The sequence below is a fragment of the Oryzias melastigma genome, linkage group LG20, assembly GCF_002922805.2.
Source record: "Oryzias melastigma strain HK-1 linkage group LG20, ASM292280v2, whole genome shotgun sequence".
NCBI classification, from domain to species: domain Eukaryota; kingdom Metazoa; phylum Chordata; class Actinopteri; order Beloniformes; family Adrianichthyidae; genus Oryzias; species Oryzias melastigma.
Window position 1 is genome coordinate 1,500,763 of NC_050531.1, and position 9,003 is coordinate 1,509,765.

Below are 9,003 nucleotides of genomic sequence, written 5' to 3' on the forward strand. Positions count from 1 at the left end.
TAGCTCATTAAACTTTTGCAAACAGGTTTTGCATCAGCAAAAAAATTAAAGTAAATTGCATCACCAGTTTCAGCAAAAACAATTATCGCAGGTAATGCAACTTTTCTAGTTTAACAGAATCTCAGATCTATGTTTTTTTGTTCCTATGAAATACATTTAAATACCTTAAAATACATAAATATACCATATAAACATATAAGAATCGTGGGTGTGGTTGACGAAAAACCACTGTTGGTTATTTTTATAGAAACTTCTAGAAATAACAGATTTTGATCACCAGGCAAATCAAACATTTAGCTGTTGCTATGGAGATAAAACCAATAGAAAAGTCACCAGTTTGAAAGACATGTCTATACTTTGAGCCAATGAGGGTTTGTCACGAGGCCCCGCCCTCACAGCTTAAATTTAATATTTGTATTTGGCTTTTAAATGTCAAACATATATTTTCATAAAGATTACTGAACATATTCAGTTTTCTCTCTCTCAAATTGATTCATGTTTCTGTAAAGCCGTCAAATCCCAGATTTTTCGAACCGCCGATAAACATGTAAAACGGGAGGTGCGTGTACCAGGAAGCCGATTTAATGTGAGACTACCTGTAGGCCAACATGACTTTTCTGTAGCACTCCTTCCTTTTCACAAGCATCTTGCCTGTGGCTCTGTTTGCCTGTAGCTGTTTTGCCCTTTGGGAAGCATTTTCTCCAGTGACTGTTGCCAATCTCATACCTTACCTCCGAAAGGTCGGTGCCAATTCCTCGCTCGCAGTCAAAAATGTGCACAGCCCTTCCCTTGCATCCAGCTCACCTAATTATCCTGGTGCTACGAGGCATGTTAGAATATATTCTCTTTTCTCCTGCCAAGCCGTTTCCAGTCTGTGCACTTTAATTGGTCTTCATTATAAAGGTATATGAGGAAAACAAGGCGCAGGGAGTTTTCCTCTTTGTACGCCTCAACCTGGAATTCTTGACGTGTTTTAGTGGAATGACGCAGAAGAAGCTGCATGTATAGCCCATGTTTTCTTAATGCGCCTCATTCCCACACACTCAGGAGAAGCTGAATGCAACGGTTACAAAGATGGTGGTGTGGGCATTAAGGAGGAATGCAGCCGTGGCTCTTTTTAAGATAACTCGGTGACCTGCTATCTGATACCTGTTTGAGGCGGGACTGATTCATCTGAACTGAAGACAGACGGACGCTCCTTCCTCTGCTGCAGCCGCTGTGTGGACACGATTCACCCGTTAGCTTATAGAAGCCTGGCAGCTGCTGTTTGTGGCAGATTTTTGGGGTCGTTTAGGAGAAAAAGTGAAACAAAAACGAGGATTTAGATTTGTTATCACTGTTTTTGACTCACAAACGGTTCTAAAATTTGCAGATGAGGAGGAGATGCGTGGAGGGTTTTGGTAATCCACCTCATAGTAAGAAGAAATAATCATTTTAATTAAAAATCTAAACAGAACATTTTGGAGTTTTTATTTCAAAACTATGACTTCTGTTCTGCTTTTTGAGCTAATCGCACTAATTGGTTGATGTTTGTCATGGAAAATATAAACTTAGAGAAATGCTGCGTTCACGTGGAGTTGGAATGATTGGAAAAATGTCTTAAAAACACACATGAATGTCGGAAAAACAACAAATCTACCAAAATCACATGAATGCAGAATGATTTTCTGCATCTAAATAAAGGTCAATGTGTGTATAGTTCACCGTCTATGTGGAGACACCAGAATTAAAGAGAAAACAAGACATTATTGAGGATTTTTAATCCAGTTTAAGTCAGTTTGGGGCCAGATTGAAGAGTTTAAGGGGCCGCCCACACCTGGTTTAACAGAGAAATCTCCTTTGAAATGTACCATTTTATAATAGTAGAGTATTTATGCAGTTAAAGTAGACGGACTCGTTCTGGAGAAACAGCTGCTTTTGTCCATGTCAGAACTCACTGGAAAAAAGAAAAAAAAAGCTAAAATTTCACTGGTCACACAAATATCGGTAATTCAGGATATAAGAAGAAAAATGAATTAATTCCAGCTTACAGATGATTTGATACAAAACCCAATAAAACTGCAGCTTGACGTATTCTAAAACAACAAGAAACACGTTTGCTGATTCAGCAGTAAATCAATGAGTAACTTGTAAATAGTTGACGTCATCATTCAGAGGTTCTTCTGGACTAATGTTGTTTCATCTTCATGAATATAATATAATAATAATATTCATACTTGTCTTTAAACTCTGCCTTATATTGTTTTCTGCTGTTTCCTAAACGTGTTTGTTTGTCTCCTCAGATTTCTCTCCACGTTTCCTGAAGCATTTTTACATCTCTGATGTTCAAAAGGGAGACGAACCGTTTCAGCTGCTTCTATGTTCTGGTGGTTTTGGGTCATCGTAGCTTCACTTCCTCGTCTCGATCAGGATTATCCCTCAAGCTGCCTCCATCGCTATTGTCCCAACAAAAAAAATGTTTTTGGTCCTGAAAAAACAGGAAGCTTCTGGTCCATCTTCAGTATTCTTTTAGACTCTGCAGTGATCGCCTTCAGATCCATGAACCAGTCTGAAGGCGGAGCCTCTGGGCCTTTTTTAGGCTCATTCGGCTAATATTTCAGCTAAATGCTAGCTGTTTTGGCTAATTTAACATTTTTCATTTTTTGAGGCTAATTTGTAGTTTAGCTAATGTTTTAGCTTTATGCTAGCTGTTTTATCTAAATTAGACATTTTTCCAGTTTTTTAGGCGCTTTTGAAGTTTAGCTAGTATATTAGCTACTTTCTAGCTGTTTGCTAATTCAGAATTTATTTTCATTTGTTTGGGTAACTTGACCCTTCGCTAATATTTTAGCAAGGTATCAGCTTCAGCGTTTTTAGCTATCAGCTTAAGCACATTCAGCTATATAATTTATCACAGGTAATGCTATATATCTAGTTTTTAAAATGTTTTAGTATTTTTTTTTCCATGAAAATTACACAAATGTATTTTTTAAAGTTTGGCTATGTGTGGCTTCCTAGAAAACCATGAATCTTTACGTTTAGGCTGTAATTGTTCAATTTTTTTCTGTTAACCTACAAACCGACCCCGGCCCCCTATCAGAGAAGAAGACAGTTATGTGACCCTCATTAGAAAAAGTTTGGGCTCCCTGGTCTAGAGTCTGAATGACACTGGTTACGGATGGTCACAGTGGACTGGTATATTCTTATTTACAAAACTTTAGCTGGATTACTAATTACTTAAGCAGCCTTCCCTTAAAAAACCTTCCCTCCCACTCCCTACGATCAAATGACCACTTATTGTTGTTATTTTGAAAAAGGTACCGGATGCACTTTACACTTACTTGCATGATTTCTGGTTTAGGTTATTAGAAAAGATCTGCAGCTCGGCTCCAGTGTCCAGCAAAAATTTGAAGCCAGCAAAGTGGATTTGGATTTACCAACACTTTTTTGTCTTTTTGTGACCCCCCATTTTACACCCAACACCCCCTTCATCTTTCCTCATTTTAAAACCTTAATAGACAAATCATGGATTCAAATAAAGTTTGTCTTCAAACACAAATTTATATTTAACTGTCTAAAAACAATCCTCTAGTATCAGTGAAATCCATCTGACACCAGAGACTCTCATCTGTTTCTTCAGCTGCTGGACCGCACCAGTTAGAACGAATCAACTCTCAGTGACTATTGCAGGATCTGTCTGTGTGGAAACATGATTTTTTATTTTTTTCCCCCTTAAAAATCCTAAAAACATTTTCCCAGGACGCTAACCCTCTGCTCTGAGGGCAGGTCAAAAGTACAAATTACAGCCCAGATGAATACATCTTGTATTAAATAGTTAGATTCTGGCAGATTCTGCGGCTATCACCTATGATCAAATAATGATGAAATAGAGAAAATTTATTTTTTACATTAATAGTTTAGATATTGTGCAGAAATGTGTTGATAAATGATTAATGTTTCTGCTTCACTGAACTTTCAGAAATTTCTACTGAACTTCTCCTTCACCAATGACTGCATGCACTCGTTTATTGTCCACTTCATTTTAACCTGAATGTCAAACTTGTAGTAAAATGAAAAGCATTTATTAGACAAGATAACCCTTCAGTCGTCCCTCAGGGCGGGAATTTTTGCATTATTTTCTACAAGAAAGGAATAAAAAGCGTTACAGGGAAATACGTCGGTCTCATTTCTACTTTACAGACATGAAGGAGGCCTTTTACTCCATAAAATACAGTGTCTCATTAAAATCCTGCAAACACTTTTATCATTTAACCTGGCAGAGGTACAAAGGCGACCTAAAAGCTCCTGCTGAAAGCGCCGTGTTTGCTGGAGGAGGGCCGGAAAGCGCCGAACAGCTTGGCATGGAGACGGCAGAGACGGAACACAGATGTACAGATGGAGCACGGATCTTTGACTGTGGGAAGAAAGCTGCCAAAAAGTCACCACATTCTCTAATCTTTTCATGGAAATCTAATTAAAGAGGTCTCGCCACATCCTGATCTAAACTGGTACTGTTGCTGCTGGGATTGAATTCACTGTTACACTAATGTTTGTTTACCTGAACGTTAATGAAGCCAAAAATGTCAGAAGTACAGTTTCTATGTGGAGGGATGACTCGTGTGATGACTCAGGGTCATTTTGTTCTCTTTTGTTCAGAATAGTCTGACATGAAAATAGATTTCCAATAACAGCATGTGCTTGAAGAGGCACAGGAATAGTTCTCAGATGTGTTCTACGTTTTCATGCTTCAATAAATCAGTGAGCTTATCTGTATTTTTAAATCTGAAAGGATTCCCCTCAGTGGGTAAAACTAAAGTGGTAAAATCCTCATGTGATATACTGGAAGGAAGGTCTTTATCTTGAGTGATAAAGATGAGGAATAGAAATATGCAAAGAAATTCACAATTTTGGTTGAATTCAGAAAAATTCAACCAATTACATTTCTCCCAACGCATCAACTTTATCTAATCATTGCAATTCTGAACCAGTTCCACCATCACTCTGTCTCCACCAATCAGAGGCTCAAACATAAACAACATGGAATCCAAGATGGCCGCTCCAGCATGTCACCTCTCAGAGGCCTCGGCTCAATCCAACCAAAATCCCTGGGATTTTAGGCCATCCATCCGGAATGTTTCGTCGCTCGTGGTAAAGCGCAGATTTCTGAATTTACTGGAGGGTTATTTACAAACAAAGTTGGATCTACATTGAAAGAGATCTGAGGGATCCCAGAGAGAACATTGTGGGTAAATAAGGGTAAAAAAAAAAAGAACAAACTGGAACTTTGATCCACTTGAAGACTATTTCTGCAAAAGACAAAGGCAACAAAAAAACTGGAACGTTTTCTCAGATGACATCACCGAAACAACAAACAAACATCATGAGCTCCATGGATGAAATAAAAGACTAAAGGAAACTAAACTACAGACGAGACCAAAGGATTCATGATCTGGAACCAAGAACTCATCTCTGTTGGATTAAAGATAAAAGATCGCCACTATAGCCAGACTAAATGAAGGTAAGAACACTTCACCTGAAGACTTACAAACTCTCTAAGAATTAAAACACCAAACAAAGAAAACAGAACAAAACCACTTGTTGTTGTTCAGCTATTTACTGCAAAATGAGACATTGGAAATTCACATTTACAAACCCTGGAAGAGCTGGACCAACAGAGATGATTCTAACGATTAGACTGAACATCATCGATATGTCGTTCCCAGAGCTTTGCTTCATGATAATATAGAAAAACATCTGAAAAAGTGGAACGTAAGTGAAGATGGAGACACTCTGACCAGATCGAGTCCACTAAGGCTGCATTCAGACTGGACACATTTGATCTGCTTAGAGTGGACGAGAGTTCGTTTCCCCTGATAATGTGGAACAAGGGTTCCATCTGAAAACACATGAATCCTGGTCCAGGACCGGGAACCGTTCTTAGTCTCATCTTTTGAGGTGGTCTCGGTTCGTTTCCAATCGGACTGATCTTCGGTTCAGTCTGAGATCAGATTCCTGACTGAAGAGATCTCAAGCTCTGGTGAGACAGAAATCTCTGTTGGACTCCAGTCTGAATACAGACCAAATACAATCTTTGACACTGGATCCGAACCAACAGAGTTTCCCAGCCTGAATACACCTAAGGTAGGAGAGTGAACGGACTCAAACAGAACATCAGACGATGAAACACAGTTACAGATGTATGACTATCAATAACATGAATCTTAAGTCCACCTATAAAACATAATGAAATGAACTGTAAATGCTAAACAGATGAAGGTTTAATAGGACTTTATAGATTAAGAAGGAATTGTCAGTCATTTAAAAATCAAAAACTTTTCTCCTTTTAAAAAAAGTAACACGAGTTCTTTATATTAGACCAGGGAATAAATGTTATGAGTTATTCCCAATAAAATCAGTTAGATCAGGGGCTCTATACTTTAATAAAACTTTAAGTATAAAAATACTGTGTGGGGTGATGAAATGTTTCAAAGACTTCAAGACCTCAGTGTGACCACTTTTATTTCTCTAGTCGGCTTCACTTTTCAATAGACTGTTGACCGCTAAACTGCTACAGTTTTATATCATTGTTAACGTTTTACAGTTCCTCCTTCACGGAAAAGAAAAATATCTATTTAAAATCAAATCACAGTTTATTCGAGTTTTTTTCTTTTGAGCATTTCTTCTGGAGTTACACAACATAACTTTTATAAAGTTCAGAAAAAAAAACTTTTAAAATCTGTACATCCTCCTGCAGCCTTTATTCAAAATTAAATAAAATAAAAGATATTGAAAAATGGGAGTATGCAGTCTGGGAGCCTGACCCCGGGCTTATACCGCTAGCGTCACGGCTCCGATGCGTTCGCCGCAGTCTTTCAGTAACTTTAAAAGTGCGAGAGGAACTCCCACTGCAGGCGTTCACGTCTTGCGTCTGCGGACCGGCCTTCCATGACGAATGTGGACAAAGGTGGACAGGATTTTATGTCTGCCATGGACATTAGTGAAACTCAAGAATCAAAGATAAAAAAAAAACTTCAGTGCACTGTCTTGTGGGGTCCAGATGACCCCACTTTTAATGTAAACAAGGAGAGCCGAGGGTTAATAAAACCATTTCGGAAGCCCCTGTCCCATTAAATGCCCCAACAACTGGAGGTGTTGGGAGAATCCGGAGAGGTAGGGAAGGAATTCATCCTAAGTGCAACAAATACTGTGGAATGTTCCTTTAGTGCAAATCAGAAGCTGTGAATCAGAGGCACATTTTCCCAAATCAAATGACTTTACTAATCAGAAACTATGCTTGATACATTATTCACTATCCAAAACGTAATTTAATCCAGGTTTGAGTGGTCTAGGTCCAGTGGTTTCTGAAGAGGACCTGATCGTAGATGGTCTACATGTAAAAAGTATAGTGGAATATGTCTTTAGTTCCCTCAAAAACTATGAGTCAGAAGCTAACTATGGTGTAGACAGATCTATGGAAGGTTATAAACAAGTTTTTATTCTTTGGTAGTCAAGACACTTCGATAAGAAAGACTGTATAATGTAAAAAAGACGATAGTTTATCTTTAGAGAGGTGTCTTGTGATTTTTATATAAAAAAGTAAATATTGGCTCTAAATATCAGAAAATATTGATGTACATACACCAATATACCTATACCTGCATACCTGTATTAATCAGAATTTCTCCTGTTTTTGTAACAAGTTTTCAACCACATTAATTCTCTTATTTTTAAAGAACCCGTCAAGCTTTTTGAACATTTTTAAGGTCAATAAAAACAAAAACGGTGTTAGTGATTTATTTTCTTCCAGCAGTAGTCTGAGACCAAAGATAAATCCACCACTTTTTCTAAATGTTCCAATGAGTTAGTTAAAGTTGAGCCTCATTTGCAAAAAAAAAAAAAATGTACGTATCTAAGTGAGTAAATTGATTTGGCTCATTAGTGTTAATGCAGAGAAATGCACTTCATTAAGGAGGAATGGAAACATAAGGAAGGCCAGATTCAGCTGTTCTTCATGGACAATATGATCATAAATAATCATTAGAGAGAAACAAAAGCAGACTGCGGTGCGAGACGCACAGGAGACTCTTCAAAGTCTTTGACAGACGAGTAACAGCGCTGGACACGACTCACAACTTGACAAGTTATTCTCAGAAATTGTGGTACAGAAAACGAGGAAGTAAAGTCTGGCATTTGCATGTTTACTGGAGGAATTCCTGATGAATAAACTACAGGTTGACTCGCACACATGATGGAATCGTGGCGTTTGTGTCATGCGGCTCGTTTTTAGAGTTAGAAATTATGACGGGCAGCAGCATTAATAGTAAATCCAAATATATACAATGGAGGAGACATTTTCCACCGTCCAAAACATCTGAGAGCTCAAATGTATTATCGACCGAGTGAAGGCTGTATTAAATATATTTTACTGCGTGTCATTCCACTTCAGTTTCTTATTAGTTTTACTACATTTCTTTGGGCTTCATAGCCTGTGTGGCAGTTCATTGTGATGAACCAGAAAATAAGATCCTTTTGCAGCAGAGCACAATGTTCAGGTCTCTGCCAAATCAGCCTTCTGTCTTCTCTTTGTTGCTCTGATTACAGAGGTGACTGTTCAGTGATGAGAAAATAATGGACAGAAATGCACCGTAGTACACTTTAGTTAGAGTCCGTGCTGCGTGGCTTCAACATGCATATTGACGGTTTCTTTCCAGAACATGTTGGAGGAGAAGAAATCATAAATGCATGAATCGCCTGTGCAGACACTACACGTCTACAGGAACAGAATTAGGAACAGTTAAAGAGGATCGGGACATTTTAGGATGGAGGAAAGTCTGAGATATGATGGTGCATTCACACCCAACGCGGATCGCACAACAAATTCAAGGACCCTGCAACCGTGTGCGCCCCACCCCCTTTTGTGGTGAGACAAATGTTCCTACCTTGCCCCCTTTTGTCGCGTGACAAATTTGCATGCCCCGCCCCCTTTCGTCGCGTGAAAAGTTTGCATGCCCCACCCCCTTTCGT

At 38.6% G+C, this 9,003-nt stretch overlaps 1 long non-coding RNA gene across 3 annotated transcripts in view; it reads left to right on the forward strand.

Annotated features, from left to right (window-relative positions):
- Nucleotides 1-4,765: 4,765 nt before the first annotated feature.
- Nucleotides 4,766-9,003, forward strand: part of LOC112150997 — a 50,452-nt gene continuing 46,214 nt past the window's right edge. For all 3 annotated transcript variants that reach the window (XR_004949853.1, XR_002920052.2, XR_002920053.2), the window contains exon 1: nucleotides 4,766-5,497. This is a non-coding gene — a long non-coding RNA (uncharacterized LOC112150997). The remainder of the gene's footprint in view (nucleotides 5,498-9,003) is intronic.